Here is a 14,548-nt window from a genome sequence, read left to right on the forward strand (position 1 = left end):
TAAACCACCATGGTAACGGATAACTCAAAATATTGCTTGAAATAAATTCTATGAAGGATTAGGTTCACAAAATCATAGAAACGGTCTCTGGATACAATCTAGTCTCTACTAGCCATCAAAAGCACTATGAATCCCAGGCTATGGGTAGCTACCATTTTAAAACATACCCACAGGGCCGCCTGGGTGGCTCAGTGGGTTAAGTGTGGGCCTTCGGCTCAGGTCACGATCCCAGGGTCCTGGGATCCTGCTCATCAGGCTCCCTGCTCAGTGGGGAGTCTGCTTCCTCCCCTGCTCCACCCCCTCTCAAAAATAAATAAATGAATAAATAAAATAAGTAAAGCATGTGGTTGAGAATTAAGCACACAGCTGAAAAATTCAAACAGCATAATCATGTGGTGTCTCCAATCCCCAAACTCCCTCCCCAGAAGCAACCATTGTAATGAGGTTCTCATTCCATGGAAATACTCTATGTATAAGGAACCCTCTTTTACAAAGGACAACAGAAATTAAGGCAAACAAATATATCGGGGAAAACAACATGAACATACTAAAAACAAGAAAGGAGAGATGCTAAACAAAGAATACAATATGGGTGGCTAGAGGGGAACTTCCATTCACTCACTGAATAAATATTTACCAAGCACAGACCATGTGCCTGGCACTCTGTTTGGTGGCCTGGACAGAGCAGCAAACAAGGTAAACCCTGCACCTTTTCTCAAACAGCTTATACAAATTTCCACTCCATGCAAAAATTTCAAAAAAGCCCTGATAGGACTACCCTGCCTGTGTTTGGCTCTTGGTGTGGTGGGAAAGCCTGTTCTCTGCCAAACAGCTCTAAGTATTAGAGCCCTTCCAAAGACAGAGCTGATTCATCACCACCCTAGAACAACTCTAGGCAATGACAACAATAAATGTGAATTGCTCTCACACACATTAACTTATCTACATCTCATAACCTCCGTATAGTGATTTTACTCTGTTTTATATGGCTGCGGAAATTGAGGCTCAGAGAGGTTAAGTGATTCACTGAAGTCATGCCCCAATATCAGAAGTGGGACTTGAACCCTAGTCCTCAACAGCAGACTGCAGAAGAGCTATTACTGAGCCACACAGAAACAGTCAACTCTCCCAGATCACAGTTTTTCCAAGAGCTGAAGATGCCTCTTAAGTATTTCCTACCTTTAAGCTTTGCTTCTCCAGGATAAATAATGATCAAGTTCATTCGACCCAGCTGACGTGCCTTCATTTAAATGTGCTTCATTTGCTAGTGTCCCTTTTACAGATGGACTCCAGAAATTAAAAACAAGTACAGCCATGGGTTAACCAATGAAGGCTAGGATAACACCGTTATTACATGTGTACTGCTGAGATCACGTGTTGATTACCAGCTTTCTTTCAAGAAATTAAATAGTAACATTTATTGAGCACTCACTATGTGCCAGACACTATGCTAAGCAATTTATACACATCATTTCATTCAATCCTTAGACTAACTCTGTGAAGGAGACACCATCATTATCCCCATCCAGCGGAACAAAAAAATGGGCTCAGAGAGGTTAAGTACCCTGAACCAAGGTTATATAGCCAATGAGCTGTAGAGAGAACATTCAAATGGGGGGTCTATTAAGTAACAGAATCCATTCTCCTAACTATCTCAATAATCATCACCCTCTGGGCATAACCCATTACTCCATGTCCTAAGACTTTGCCAAATGCCTTCCTAAGATCTATTCATATTAGACTAAAAATCATCCCTACTGTACCAGGGCAATCACAATTAAAAAAAGGGGGTGAGGGGTGAAGAGGAACTAGGGTAATCAAACTCATAAATGAGACTGCTACTCAAAAAAAGGTTAATGATCTTTTGCTTGCACGTGGACAGCAAACTGCCTTAGACCAGCCTATCTCCGTACTCATTTTAAATAAATTTATACCAGAAAAAATTTCAAATGGGGTCAGCCTACTTTAAAATAGAAAGTTAATGAAACAGAAATTAAGTCCTCAAAAAATATAAAAATAAGTTTGAGGGGCACCTGGGTGGCTCAGTCAGTTAAGCGTCCAACTCTTGAGTTCAGCTCAGGTCTTGATCTCAGGGTCGTGAGTTCAAGCCCTATACATCGGGCTCCATGCTGGGCACGGAGCCTACTTTAAAATATATATATATTATAGGGGCGCCTCGGTGGCTCAGTCGTTAGGCGTCTGCCTTCAGCTCAGGTCATGATCCCAGGGTCCTGGGATCGAGCCCTGCATCGGGCTCCCTGTTCTGCGGGAAGCCTGCTTCTCCCTCTCCTGCTCCCCCTGCTTGTGTTCCCTCTCTCGCTGTCTCTCTCTGTCAAATAAATAAATAAAATCTTTAAAATATATATATATTATAAAAATAAGCTTGAGAAGATCTGATAAGAAGTTCATTAGATTATAAGATCTACGATGACAGGAACTGTAATCGCTGTTATTTACTTCTCAAATGTTGGTCTAAATGAGCAGTTTGTTCTGAGAAACATTTAAGGAAAGAGTAAGAGGCACAATCACAAGAGGAGGGAACAACTATATGTTCCATTCCTGTCAGAGGAGAATCTCTATGCTTGTTATTTTCGGAAAAGTAAAATAAACTTGCTTTGTAGTGAACATGGCATAATGTAAAACTTGTCAAGTTACTTTACTGTACACCTGAGACTAATTAACAGTGTCAACTATACTCATATAAAAATAAATTTGATTTCACGAAAACAAGGGCAAATCAATCTGTTAAAACTTAAATCACTGACAGCTCCAGAAAATAAATCTATCATAATTTGCCACAAACATTGTAATACCTATCCCATCTGATACAGCATATTTCCTTATATCTGTACCTACACGTAGTGCACGTTCTTGAGAAGAACTTATAATTCTTTTTTTTCAATACATATCTTACCATTTCTAAGATGTTTTATTTTCATAACTTTGACTTAAATCAGTAGTGACTCCCAAAATTGTTTGTCTTGCCTTCTTTAAAAAAAACCTCTTTCCTCTTTAACAAAGAAATAATGATCCATAAACACTTCAATCTACTAGAAACAGCTCAGAGAACTCTGTTGGGGAAAGTAAACTACGTCTGGAATGGGAATTATCAGCCACTAATATCTGTTTCTGGATGACACTTCTAAGGAACTGCAAAGTTAAGAGATAAAGAACTATGAATATTCAATGAGCAAGTAACTGGTTCTGTAACACTACCTACTATTTGTAAACTAGGAGCTTCCAATCAATCACATGCCACATACAGGCACCCAGTCTCGGCAGCCAAAGTGAACTGACATGCAAAACCCAAACCCTGAAAGTCATCTTAGACTCCTCCCTCTAGCATCCTCCACATCTAACTACTCACCAGGTTCTAGCAATTCGGCCCACTCAAGTCGACTATTCTCTCTTTTCCTCCCTTTTCAACCACAGCTGCCTTAATTTCAATCCTTATTATTTCTTCCTCAGATTACTGCTTTGCTTCTTTAGTGATTTCCTTTTTCACCCTCTTTCCCCTCCAGTCCTTCTTCCATGTTGTTACCAATGCTCAAGAACAAATCTGAGGTTACTCTCTTGTTTATCAAAAACCTACCACAGTATTTCCACTTCTGGCCAAGACTGAGTAACTGGGACCAAAGTTATTGTCCTGCCTGAAACAAAAAATTCAAACTGAAAATATATAAATAAATAATGGTTTGCAAGATGCTAGAAGTCATGTAAGGAAGAGGAATCAGGGTAATAGGAAACATGAGGTGAAACCTGTAACTGCCCCGCTTACTATATTGAGGGAGTTTTCAGGTTGCAGGGCACACAATACCAATCAAAATCTCAGCTGACCTTTTTCGTAGAATTGACACAGATTCTAAAATTCGTATGGAAAATGCAAAAGACCTAGAATAGCCAAAACAACCTTGAAAAAGACAAAGCTGGAGGCCCAACACTACCCAATTTCAAGACTTATTATAAAGCTTCAGTAATCCAAATAGGGTGGTACTGGAATACAGACAAACAGATCAACAGAATAAAACAGAGTCCAGAAATACAAACAGGTGCATATGGATGAATGATTTGACAAAGGAGCTGAGGCAATTCAGTGAAGAAAGAACAGTCATTTCAACAAGTTGATGGTACAACTATCATATGCAGAACAAAACAAAACAGAACAAAACACCTTTGATCCATACTTCGAGCCAAAAACATACATTTAGTCAGAATGAATTACAAATCTAAATGTAAAATCTAAAACCATAAAACTTCTAGAAAAAATTATGAAGAAAATCTTTGAGATCTTGGGTTAAGAAAAGAGTTCTTAAATACAACACTAAAACACAAGCCATAAGAGAATAAATTGATAAATTGGAGATCACCAAAATTAAAAACTTCTGTTCCTCCAAATAATCTGTTAAGAGCACAGAGTGGGAGAAAATACAAATCATATATCTCATAAAAAACTGTATTCAGAATATATAATTCTCAAAATTGAATAATAATAAAAAGCCATAACAAATGGAACAAGACTTGGATAGATACTTCACCAAAGAGGTAAATGCCAAATAAGCCCACAAAAAGGTATTCAACATTACTGGTCAGTAGGGAAATGCAAATTGAAACACTGTAAGATACCACTGTGTGTTTATTAGAATAGCTGAAATTAAGAAGACTGCCCATATCAAGTGTTGATGAGGATATGGAGTAACTGGAGAGCTACCCTAATTCCACACACAGAGTCCTAATTTCCAGACAACTATTACCAAAAAAACACACTCTAACATAGGCCATGTTTAATATAATTTCATCTTATCAAAATGACTCAGAAGGGACTTCAAATATCATAGTCTCTCAGTGTCATCATTATGGTTTTACTATGACTATAAAGTATGAAAACATGAGTCAACAGAAATTTTTTATGTAGCAGATATCAAAGAAACCAGCTTTCAGTCTATAATTAACCTCACAAAATTATGATTGCTTTTTATTATAATTTGTTTTCTCCAACCCAGTAGTTCTCAAAGTGTGGTCACCGGACCAGGTGCATTAGCACCATCTGGGAACTTGTTAGAAATGTAAGCTCTCGGGCCCTCCACCAAACAACTGGATCTGAAACTCTCGGGTGGCAAACAGCAATCTGTATTTTAACAAGTCCTCCAGGTGATTCTGAAGTGTGGCAAAATTTGAGATCCACTATTTTAATGTATGTTTTAAAGTTAAAATCATAAATTGTTTTTTCTCTGAGATTCTTTCTGAATTCGCAAAATTCTAAGACAAAGAGGAACTGTTACTTCAAATCCACATTTTCAACGAATCTAGAACTCAACCAGCTGTTTTCCTATTTTTATACTCTTGAATTATTTTAGGGCTTTTAAAAAGCTAGAAAACCAAAACTGAATGTAAGCGCCCATAAATAATGCATTCTACAAAAGCCTTTGTTTTAAAACAAACTTTTCTACTTCAATATCTTAAGTCATTTACTCACATCTATTTTTTGCAACTGCACCCAATATTCCTTCCAACTTTACCAGAATAGATTTGCTTCTAATTTCAGCTACAAATTGTCATCCTCCAGTGAGTGTCTGTACACCTTTTAATTAGGTTCATCTAAATGGAATGGATTTTTAAAATAATTCCAGTTATAAATTTTAATTGTTTCATAAAGAGACTTAAGAAAGAAGCAGAATGAAAGCGGAAATAGTTTGGACCGAATCAGGACATCTGGAGCTGACGATATTGCCCAAAGATTCTGAGTTTTCGGGGCTCAGTTCCCTTCTTTTGTAAGAGGGAGCTGAATAAGCTATTTCAAGTTTAAGGGTCTATAAATATGTGCCTTATGGTACTTACCCTTATGCTCTATGGTACTGTAGCTTTACAGTAATGTCACATGGCAAATTTTCTTGAAATGTTTTATCTTTTTTAATCATTCTAAATTGTTTTAAGAAACATGTCTCTCCGTAGGACTCAAGAACATCACTATTACACTACTCCCTAGAGAGCTGAATACAGTAAAATACGAACACACACAAATTTTTAGTTGCAGAAACACTTCAATGGTAGTATGATTTTAAGTCTCCTATTCTTTGTAAGATTGGTTTATTTATCTCCGAAACTATGGGGATGCATAACATTAACCCCCAAAGGCAAAGATTCCACAATGTCAGAAATAACATGGACTTTGGAGGCAGAATGCCTGGCTTTGAATTCTGCACCTGCCATTGAAGAATTTTTGTGATCTTGGGCAAGTTATCTAAACGTTCTAAACCTTATTTTCCTATCAATCTTCTGTTAAGAGAGAATAATAATAGTATCTTCTTCATACAAATTAAAGGAGCTAATTGACAAACACAGAGTGCAGCACAGAACACACACTCGGTAAGCATTAGGGATTTTTATTCACATTACTTGCTAAGTCAGCCCTCTACTCAGAAGTTATCAGAACAAACGTGCAATTCAATTTAGTAAATACACAAGGGCACACCTACTTGGTGCAAGGGACTTCACCACTCGCTACAGAGGCAAGGGTTCTCGAACTTCTGAATGGACCAGAATTACTTGGGATGTTTGGCTAAAATGCTGATTCTTGGGCTCTGCTTCCAGAAGCTCTGATTCTGTAATTTTTAAATAAGCCTCCCAGATGTTTCTAAGGCAGGCTGTTGAGAAATGCAGTTTGAGAAACATTTCTGCAGGAGGTTCAAAGAAAAAGAATCTCTTCCTCCAAGTTCCTACAATCGCTAAGCATTTCTTCTGTTCCAGAACTCACTGCCGCTACCTGCTGCACCTGTTGGCTGTGTGACGTGTGAGCCTAATATGGCCCTTCCATGCACATTCCATTTGCCATCACTTAAGTTCCACTATCTCTGGCCTGATGCAATGATACAACTTTTTACCTGATATGTGAGATCTACTAATCCTCTAAACCCCGACCCGTGACTAATGAAAGTCCCTCATTATAAAGACTATTCCTGACTTCTAAAACCAGAAGATTCATGAACCCTGACTGCTGAGCTATAAACCTGACCATGGCCTCATTCGTAGACCTCGTCCTGGTCGCAGCCTTACGCTTCCAAAATACTGCCAGCGTCAGCCCGTCCTCAGTACAGCACCGTCACGGCCTGTCCTCAGTACAGGACACCTTTTCAAAAAGAGACTGCAAAGTGTCAAAACCCATATAAATTTACCTCACAAAGAACTTTAATGTATACCAAACATGGGGCACCTGGGTGGCTCAGTCGGTTAAGCGACTGCCTTCGGCTCAGGTCATGATCCTGGAGTCCCAGGATCAAGTCCTGCATCGGGCTCCCTGCTCAGCAGGGAGTTTGTTTCTCCCTCTGACCCTCCTCCCTCTCATGCTCTCTCTCATTCTCTCTCTCTCTCAATAAATAAAAATCTTTAAAAAAAAAAAACGAACTTTAATGTATACCAAACAATATGAACAACAAAGCAACAATCAGCGATCAGGGGATGGAGGACAGAATGCAGACTATGACAAAGGAATTTAACTACATTACAAATGTTTGAGTTAACCTCACTGAAAAGTTAACTCACTGACCTAAGTAACCTTACACGGGGTTTTGAGTGAAAACTGTAAGACTAAAGGTACAAAGACCTGTACCTAAGCACTGCATACTAGCCGATGAAGTTGTTTGTCACAGAGGTACAGATTAATAATTCTGAAACTGTCTTATATATATCTGGGGTCATATGGGTAAGTAAATGGATGGTGCATAGTGGGAACCTCTATTTGAATACCATCACTGATTTCTTCCTTTCCCTCAATTTTCATATTCAATAAATCGAGTTGCATTAATTATTTCTCCTTTGTCTCTTAAGAATCTGACTACTTGGGGCGCCTGGGTGGCTCAGTCGGTTAAGCGTCTGCCTTCAGCTCAGTTCATGATCCCGGAGTCCCGGGATCAAGACCTCCATCAGGGCACCTGGGTGGTTCAGTCCTTAAGCGTCTGCCTTCGGCTCAGGTCATGATCCCAGGGTCCTGGGATCGAGTCCTACATCGGGCTCCCTGCCCAGCGGGAAGCCTGCTTCTCCCTCTCCCATTCCCCCTGCTTGTGTTCCTGCTCTCGCTATCTCTCTCTCTGTCAAATAAATAAATAAAATCTTTAAAAAAAAAAAAAAAAAGACCTCCATCAGGCTCCCTGCTCAGCGGGGAGCCTGCTTCTCCCTCTCCCGTGTGCTCCTCCCCTGGTGGTGCTCTCTCTCTCTCTCTCAAATAAATAAAAAATCTTTAAAAAATTTTGGAAAAAAAAAAAAACAAAAGAATCTGACTACTTCTCAGGATGCCTGGATGACTCAGTCAGTTAAGCATCCGACTCTTGATTTCAGCTCAGGTCATGATCTCAGGGTCATGAGATTGAGCCTCGTGCTGGGCTCCGAGCTGTGCGGAGTCTGCTTGAGATTCTCTCTCTCCTTCTCCCTCTGCCCCGCCCCCTGCCTGCGCGAACACACTCGTATACTCTAATAAATAATAAAATCTTCAAAAAAAAAGGGAATCTGACTACTTCTCATCACCCATGTCACCTTCCTGGTCTAAGCCCAAGTCACTATCATCTAATGCCAGAGGACTGACTGCAACAGCCTCCCAACTGGGTGGCCTAACTCTACACTCTTTCCTAGGAAGCCATTCTCCATATCATAGCCACAGAATTAATACAAAATATAAACTATCTTATTCCTATTTTTAAAACTTTTTAATAGCTTCTCACTGCCCTAAAGTCTAAACTCCTTAATTTGACTTATGAGAGCCTACCACCCCATTCTGATCCTTTCTTAATTCTCTCCAGGCTCTGTTCAGTACCCAGTCACCATGCCTATTTTAGTCATCACTGTATTTCCAATACTTAGTACAGGTAGTATTAATTCTTTGATCTCTATATGAATGCTACCTCCTCAGTGATAGACTCTATTTACTTTATGCATGAATTGAGGCTAGCCCTGTGATGGATTTGAGTAATTGAATACATTGGAAGTGATGTCCTAGAACTTTTGAGCCCAGGTTTTAACAGGTCTGGCAGTTTCTGCCCCATCTTAAAACAGCTGCTATGTCGGGAGGAACCCAAACCACACGAAGCAGAATCCTCAGACTCTGATCATCAAGTCCAGTTGAGTATCCAGTCAACAGTCAGTACCAACTGCCAACCATGTAACCGCCTTGCAAGTTTCAACCCATGTGAGCCCCCCAAATGGCCACCATCTTAACTGATATCACTTGGAGTGGAAGAGCCTCCCAGCCCAGTTCAGTCAACCCACTGAATCGTTAGATATTAAAAAAAAAGTTTGTGGTTTTAAAACATTAAGTGTTAAGGTGGTTTCTTTCACAGCAATATGAGCATATGTCAGCATGGGTTGAAATCCCATCTTGGTACCAATTTCATCTATTGGTACTTAACAAATTACCCCAATAAGCTCCACATCTTGATGTGAGCAACACCATGCAAGTACAGTAATGGGAGGACTTGCAAGGAGCCATCACTGGAGAACAGTTACTATAGCACGTGAGAAATATCCAATACCTGTAATAAACGTATGTACACCTGTCCTATATTTTAAACTTCATTTCTTTTCTTTTCCAGATCTAGACTTAAAATTGTTCTTAATGAAAAAGAGATGTTAAATCAGTCACCTGTTAAACTCTAACAGATGAAATCAAATATATTTTCCCAAGGTTCTTTTGAGAAATCTCTTCCTATGGTATACAACTGGGGACCAACCAAAACCATGAAATATAAAACAAAAGTATATTAAAATCTCTGTTCACATAAGCAGTCACTTGCTCTCCCTGTGCTGTAACTATATTAAAATGTGAGGGGCAGATTATGTAAAGAATTATGCTTATATTTTGACGGGTTCCCCCACTGATGATATGGCCAAGAGTGGTAAGGATGAGAAGCAAAACCAGTATCCTGGGAGTGAATATGTAAGTATTTGTTAAACATCTGAGTGAAAAGTAAACTACTGGAACATATGATCAGTTAGCCAAAAAATAAAAGAGGAAAAGGAAAGAAACTGCTTCACAGCTGAGCATTTGAGATACTTCGTAGACCTTGCATGGTCATCTCTCACATGATTTGGGTCTAAGAGGTTTCTAGGTATTACAGGAATTTGATGTGTGAAACCAGCAGGGTTGATTATAGGAACAACTATTTGTATTCTGCTTTGCAATTATTAAGCATCTAAACACATGTGCATAGTGCACTCTAGAAATTATAAAATTAGAAACAAGTTACAGATAACAACTCTACCAATTTCATTATTATTAAGTTCCAGTCAAGATCCAGATACTATCCTAAGTTTGGAATTGAGAAAACAGAGAAAAGACAGATACGGGATAATTCTTTCAAACTTAAGTTCCAAAACTACCAAGAAACTCTGGAAGCCTCTATTTCAAGAGAACAGAGAACACTGACAAAAACTGCATCTTCTATGTAACACATTACATAATCTCTCCTTGTTAACTGGTTTAAATGTCTATTTTAGACTGTCCCACAGGAACTCTGATCCTCTTTGCTTGAAATTAAATCCTCTACTAATTTTCTAAAACTAGGACACATTTCTGCTTCTTAAACCTATCATAAGTGGCACTTTTTTTCCTATTAGGGAGATAATGGCCACCCTTCCCTACACACACTCGTGCTGCCACCCCCCATCCTGACCGCGAGGTTTTACACTCTACGTTGGTTCTCCACTAATTCTCTTAAGGACCAAAGCCAAGTGTTTACAGGCTGACCAGCCAAGGTAAGAGGTGAACACTGTATACAAAGCACATAAATTGTTTCAAAATAGGAACAACCCTGAAAAGAAGATACTGTCCATATTTTACATGCAGTGAAAAGGGAGCTTGAAGAACTGAAGTCACTGGTTCACAGCGACACAGCTAATAGGTAGCAGAACCTGCATTTTAACTCATGGCTATCTGTACAATAGTAACTTTGTACAATACTAAATCTATACCAAGAGCTCTTAAGGATCCATCTCTCACCTACAAAAGGCCCTAATAATTATTAACAAAAACAAAATAACTGAGCAATAAAATGTGAGTACTATGTGCTAAGCATAGTGGAGAACATTTTATACCTATTATTTAATTCTTACATCAACCCTACATAAGCTGGAAGTGAGGAAGACGTGTGGGTATACAGTTAAATACTCATTAGATATTAGTTGCTATTTTACGATATTATCCCCATTTTATAAATGAAAAAACCAAAATTTACTTAAAGTCACAATGCTGATTAACTGCCAGAGCTGGGTTAGAACCCAGATTACTTGATTCCAGAACTGGTTCTTAAAGTCCTGAAGTTACTCTGCCTAGCCAACCAAAGCACTGTGCTGCCCTAATTGGCCAAAAGGGAAAGAGGGGAACCCGGCAGCAACCACGGCCTTGCTACACTGAGAGATGCACTGTATCTTGATGGAGTAAGTGCTGAAGCTGGAAGATGTGGTGCTAAAAATATTAGAACGGCCCAAATCAAAACTAATCTTCAATCTGAACTACTCGCAGCTCCCTGAATCTGTCAGGTATTGGGAATCAATTCTTTAGGGGTCTCACACATCTCTGTACATCTTGCAAGCAGAGGCATTAAATGCCCTTTTGTTCTAGACTATCTTTTCTTTCTTTTTTTTTTAAGATTTTATTTATTTGACAGAGAGAGAGAGCGCGCATGAGCAGGGGGAAGGGCAGAGGGAGAAGTAGGCTCCTCGCTGAGCAGGGAGCCAGACGCGGGACTTGATCCCAGGATCCTGGGATCATGACCTGAGCCGAAGGCAGATGCTTAACCAACTGAGCCACCCAGGCGTCCCTAGACTATCTTTTCAAGGATGTCTGTATCATGAACAAAGCTTTGGAAGACTGAGATAATGTCTCCCTCCAGAGCAGAGGGATGTGTTAAGAAAGACAGTGTCTTCCTCCAGGGCCAAAGGGTGGGGACATTTATTGCCCATTATAAAAATCTGGGTTCCCTGAGCTCAAAGGTCCTCAGCTGTGACACAGACTGCAGGATCACCCCAGGCCCTTCCATACCAGCCCCATAAAGACGTGGGGTGGGGGTCAGCAAGGCGAACCTATGAAACATGATATTCCCACTCCTTGATGTGAAGCAACAAGACCTTTGTCTCTGACCCAGGAGTCTCCTGTCTTCTGCCAGCATCCATGAAATTGTGGCAGGCTAACTTGTTAGCTTGCAAGGGGGGTAAAACCTCAGGAGCTTCACAGATCTTCACACCAGGCTCTTCATACCTCTTCTCACCTTTGCTTCCCTCAGAAATACCCTCTCCCACTCCATAGGAAATACTTACTCATCTTTTTGTCAATGTCTCCTGTATGAAATTTCTCCTAAAGTCTTCAGCTAGAATGGACTACTAACCCCACGGTGCCCCCCCACCCTTGTTTCCTGATACAGGTTTCTTTCACAACACCTTTAAAGCTTTATTCCACTTGCTTATTTGTGTGTTTTACCAGGGAATCAAGTTATTGCCTTTCAGCTCAAAATTCATCTTTTGATAAATACTCTGTGATAATGGATGAAACTGCTTTAAGCATTCTCCTTACAGTGAGCCTAATGTTAAGCCTTCTCAATACAGGGTGCTGGATGGACACTGCAGGAGAAAGGGATTTCTCTGGCAAACGTTATGCTTGGTGAAAAGACAGGATGCTTTTGCCCTAAGATCAGGAACACGATGAGGATGTCCATTCTTGGCCACTTCCAGTAAAGGGATGAAGTACCGATATATGCTTGAACATGGATGAACCTTGAAAACATCCTGTTAAGTGACTGAAGCCAGTCACAAAGGCCACATATGATTATTTACAGTAAATGTCCAGAATGGGCAAATCTGTGGAGGAAGAAAGTAGCAGTGGCTCCTTTAGGGCTGAGGAGAATGGGGAGGGACAGATAGGTGACAGCTAGAGGGTACAGGGTTCCTTTTTTAGAGGTGATGAAGATGGTCTAAAATTGAATAAATCAAGTAAAACCACTAAGTTATACGCTTTAAATGCTTGAAGTATATGGTATGTGAATTATATCTTGATAAAGCTGTTATTTTTAAAAAGTCACCAAACAAAAGGATAAAACAGCTAACGGAGATCAGAGGAGTGATTAACTGGGAGGGATTAAAAAGAAACTAGGTTAGCATGAGTAAAATCCCATTAAGGTGAATTTAAGGTGATAAACCCTAAGTTGCTAAAATAAATTTCATGACAGCATAACTGCATCCCATAATGAGGGATTCTTTACTCATGGCACCAAACCTAATACCGATAAAGGCAACTAGGACTGGCAGAGGACATGAGGACATACACAAGAATGAGTGAGTGTGTGTGTGCGTATGCATGCGTGTGCGCAGGTGCACAGAGCAGAAGCTGTCTTGATTTGAGTAGCAACCAGTCAAACTAAACTTTGTAACTTCAGGCACATCCCTTAAGCCCCCTGAGCTTCAGCTCTCTCATCTGTCAAACATCTACTTCACTTTCATGGGATTATTAAGAAAGAAAATAGCTGTAACAAGATCTAGAAATTTATTGAGGGTATCTTCCTATCTTCGTATTTCCAGCACAGTGTTTGTCAGATAATAGGTACTTAGTAAATACTTGTGGGACTAACTTCAAAAAACATAAATGGCTCTTGGAAAGGAGAAAATTAAAATATAATTAAGTATATGCACTTTGATATGGACATGCAGGCCTCGAAAACCTTTACAAGTAAGAATTTTCACATGATATAGAAGCTTGATATAGAAGCTGTCAAAGCTCACATTATGCTCTTTCATGTGAAACCAGAAATTATTTTCTACCAGTAATTTAACAAATTAGCCAGGGGGAAAAAAAGATACTTGCAAGAATATTTCTGCTGTCTTCTCCACAATCCCTTTTTCAGGTATCACTTCTATGTTTTTGATTGTGTAAAATTTAACCCATTCTTCACCTCATATATATGAAAAGAGACTATCACAGTATGACTGTTGTCTCCACCAAGGGTCAGTAAAGTATAGCCTGCAACTGGTCAACACCCATTCATTTAGTATTGTTTACGGCAGAACTGGGTAGCTGAAACACAGACAGAAAGCCAAAACTTGATTAGGAAACAGGATGTTCTTAACTGACTTTCTCAAACTCCCATATCTAGTGCTAGGAATACAGACTTTATAAATAATTAAATGCAAAGAAGTGCTCTATTGTTTTGAAGGATGAATGCCTGGCCAACACCGAGAAACCAAAGAAGAGATCGGTTTGGTCTGGGTGGGAGTAGAATATCTGCAGACAAAAGAGAATACGTAAGCTTGCCCTTGAAAGACGAATAGGTGCCTTCTAAGCAGTCAACACGGAGAGGAAGTCCTGTGAACACAGGCAAGTTGGCTTGACAGAGCACATACTCGTGGAACTAAATCCAGTCTCTCTGACCGGCGTATACCGAGTGTAAAGAGGGGTGTAGCCGGTGACATCATGAACATTCTTGTAAACTATGCTCTATGGTTTAAAATGGGCACAGAAATTAATAGCTACTATCTGCAGAGCATAAACGCCAGATGCTTTGGTCATAGCCTGAGACAT

General features: G+C 39.7%; 1 protein-coding gene across 3 annotated transcripts in view; it reads right to left on the minus strand.

Moving 5' to 3' along the window:
- Nucleotides 1–14,548, minus strand: part of NSMCE2 (NSE2 (MMS21) homolog, SMC5-SMC6 complex SUMO ligase) — a 209,599-nt gene that overhangs the window by 182,330 nt on the left and 12,721 nt on the right. The gene's annotated exons all lie outside the window — the stretch shown is intronic.

Source organism: Mirounga angustirostris, unplaced genomic scaffold (genome assembly GCF_029215605.1).
Source record: "Mirounga angustirostris isolate CCGP_5_RB_7025 unplaced genomic scaffold, mMirAng1.0.hap1 SCAF_4, whole genome shotgun sequence".
NCBI classification, from domain to species: domain Eukaryota; kingdom Metazoa; phylum Chordata; class Mammalia; order Carnivora; family Phocidae; genus Mirounga; species Mirounga angustirostris.